Below are 3282 nucleotides of genomic sequence, written 5' to 3' on the forward strand. Positions count from 1 at the left end.
GATGTTTTAAAAGAATGATAAAATCATCCGGGAAATTAAAACTGTGCAAAATAGCAAAAAGGCAGTCCCATGACACTAGATCGAAGGCGCTCTCCGCGTCTAGAAACCAGATTTGAGCCTTCACTTTATTAGTTTTAAAAAAATCTAGTGCTTCCAATACAAACTTTGTGTTTGAGTGGAGATGACTGCCTGCAATAAAACCGCACTGATCGTTAGCTACGAGGTATCCCACTATTTTATTCAATCGGTTTGCTAAAAGTTTAGTAAAAATGTTATAATCTGTATTTAGGAGACTTATAGGTCTATATGAATTTATATTCTCCTTGTCCTTTCCTTTTTAGGTCTCGGCTAGCGATGGCTGCGCTTGCGCAGTCTCGCTCGCGAGACATAATGACTTGGGTGAAGAGGGGCTTGAACCCGCCCCTCTTCTTCCCTGTTCTCCATTGGCTGGCCTAGTAAATGCTGGCCAGCCATTGGAGAAGAGGTCCCGTCACTCTAATCCTGCCCCGTCCTTTTCGGATCGGGGGGCGTGTTTTTTGCGAGAAGTCTCAGGGAGGAGACAACAGCAAAACACGCCCCCCAATCCGAAAAGGACACTCCCTTTCTCCGAGGCATTTTCTGCTGTGCCTCGGAGAAAGGCGGTGGTGTCCCGGCGTTGCTCCCTCACCTGATCTCCTTGTTTTTAGTTTTAAATCGTTCACGGTCTTCGTTCGCCACAATTTGTAACCCGTTCATTTCGTTTCACGTCATTGGTTTGACTAACGCATTATTTTGCATTGTTTATTCCCTTGTATTCAACGATTGTGTTTCACTGGACGGCGCCGTCTAATTCTCATCTCTCTTTCGTTTGCCCGTCTTGAACTAGCGACGCTCTTTCCGCAGCTTTATATTTTTTCTCCCGGCATCCTTTGCCCTCTTCTACCAGCCTCGTCCAACATGGTGGGTCTTATACTGATACCTCTCCGGTCTATAATCCGCTTCCATCCAACGCGGGCGAACGAGGCTGTGGCCCGAGAAGCGGCGAAGAGTCTAGTCTACGGTGCTAACGATTTACTGCCTCGGTTTGGGCTGGATAGTCAGCGGAGGATGGGTCGATGTGTGGTTGGGAAAAGACCCGAGCTGGAGGCCGCTCTTGTCGGAGGGAGGAAACGGTCTCAGTGGGTCTGCCGGTGCATGGCAGAGGTTGCAGCTGATCCAGAGTAGAGGTTCAGAAAGAGCGTATTGTGTGTGTTGTTGGTTTTCAATCTGTTGGACGACACAGTCGTTCGTGACAGTGGCGATCCATGTACAACATAACCAGTTCATTTATTCTGTGCTTAATACTTTATTCTTGATTTTGAGAAGTATAGAATTGTAACGTTTCTAATTATTAGATTGTCGATCCCACAAATCTTTGATTACCGCTCATGGTAATGGGTTGTGTTGCGTTTATGCCACCCTGCGAGTTTGCTGAACAGACAGTTGCGTTGCACGCTTTAAGGAGGCGAGCGGTCTTGTCTGTCAGGTCTACATCGCTGTTTATTGACCGTGCTATGTTTCCTCATTCGTAATGTTAGAAGTCTTCTCTTTTGCATTTATCTTGCTTTATTGAGGACTGCAGTCCAAAATATGTATGATGGTGGCTGAATAATCTGCCAGAGATTAGTTACAGTTAAATACTGCACGTTTGTGACCGATGTGTTCAGCTACTCTTGACAGCACGTTGAGTTGGAGTACGCCTGACAGTGATATGATTTGATCGAGTGGTTGGTGAGCTTGGTACCTATAACCTGTGACCCTCTCTCTGCCTTGGGTACCCGTGCGGAAGTGAGCGGTCTGATGTCCGGTGTTTTTTTTTTTTTTTTGTGCTCCGGTTTGTTTTCAAATGGGTGTGTTAGTGTTTTTCCAGTTTCATTGTCGTTCTGTGAGTGAAATCATCTACACTCAATTTGGGACAGTGAATGTTGGTCTATATTTATTTTTTATGGTGCCGTTCGTCCTATTTATTGTGAGAAATACAGTCGGTGCTTCAATTTTTCGTGTATGTTGATTTGGTCGTCATTACATTGATTTGTTTTGCAATGTATCCCTTAGCCCCGGTGGTTACATTGATAATAAAAATAAGTACTGGGTTTGTGGACTTATGCCTGTACCTAAATGACTGTTCCATTTACTGGTTTTGTGACGGATGTCCCATGCCCCTCCTCTTCAGCGCCATATACTGCAATATATGGTTTATTTGGCAATCTTTGTAATGTTTAAATTGAACCTCTTGCGAATGTTTGACTTTTAGACAGTGTGATCATTTCTTGTGGACTCTTACATTAAAACAGGGCTATTTTGCTTAATAATATATTGAGTTCTTATTTTCTAAAACCACATGTGAGTGATATCCTCGTAATGTCCGTAACACGTGCCTGCCCCAGTAAGGGTATCGGGCAGCTCGGTTGCACAGATAGCCGCATCTCAATACTTTCACTTGAATTTCCACGAGTTTAGGTTGCTTTCAGCACGTTAAAATGAGTATAGCTTCGTTTTATTAGCATGGCCTTGCAGCGCTCGAAGCTAAACTGCAAATAGAGCTACTTTGTATCTTTGGGGTTCTCACTTGTGGGGTTTATTGGGTAATGTCTAAAATAATCACGGAGCAGTGAGTTGGTTTCCCAAAATGCCCCTTTTGTGAAGATGTTCTTGGGAATTTAGAACCATGCCCCGTCTGAACAGAAGTATGACTTTCTAGGTCGCGTGTAAGTAGTTTTTCTATAGAGGGCCTAAAGTGTCTATTTAATGTAAATAACATTGGTGTGCTCCCACTCGCCATTTGGTATCAGGAGGATAGATCGCCTCGCACTCATGTGAACCTGCATCGAAAGTGATCATGGCCCTATTAGTGACCTGGTCATTGATACTGCAGGGAGAGAAATGTTGGAAGCTTTTCCCGTGTTTGAGGGGTTATACATCCCTATCAAACCCTGTGACTTTCAGACACTACTTTAGCTGTTATACTTGCACTCTGCAGTCTGAGATTTGTTAACTACACTATGGGCTGCATTGACGTTTGAACATATTTTTTATGCATAATGACTTATGCCTATTTCCAGGGACGCGTGAGGACTAAGACCGTGAAAAAGGCCGCCCGGGTCATCATCGAGAAGTACTACACCCGGCTGGGCAATGACTTCCACACCAACAAGCGAGTGTGCGAGGAAATCGCCATCATCCCCAGTAAGAAGCTCCGCAACAAAATTGCAGGGTAAGGAACCTTTGACCGCGCTACTGGGTATCTGTGTGCTTGATCTTGGA

General features: G+C 44.5%; 1 non-coding gene across 1 annotated transcript; it reads left to right on the plus strand.

The window, feature by feature from the left end:
• The first annotated feature begins 2838 nt into the window (after nt 1-2838).
• On the plus strand, nt 2839-2967 carry LOC146869368 (small nucleolar RNA SNORA71). Its single transcript, XR_014959992.1, has one exon. It is a non-coding gene; the product is annotated as a small nucleolar RNA SNORA71 (small nucleolar RNA).
• Nucleotides 2968-3282: the final 315 nt, after the last annotated feature.

Source organism: Triturus cristatus, chromosome 1_1 (genome assembly GCF_964204655.1).
Source record: "Triturus cristatus chromosome 1_1, aTriCri1.1, whole genome shotgun sequence".
Taxonomy (NCBI): domain Eukaryota; kingdom Metazoa; phylum Chordata; class Amphibia; order Caudata; family Salamandridae; genus Triturus; species Triturus cristatus.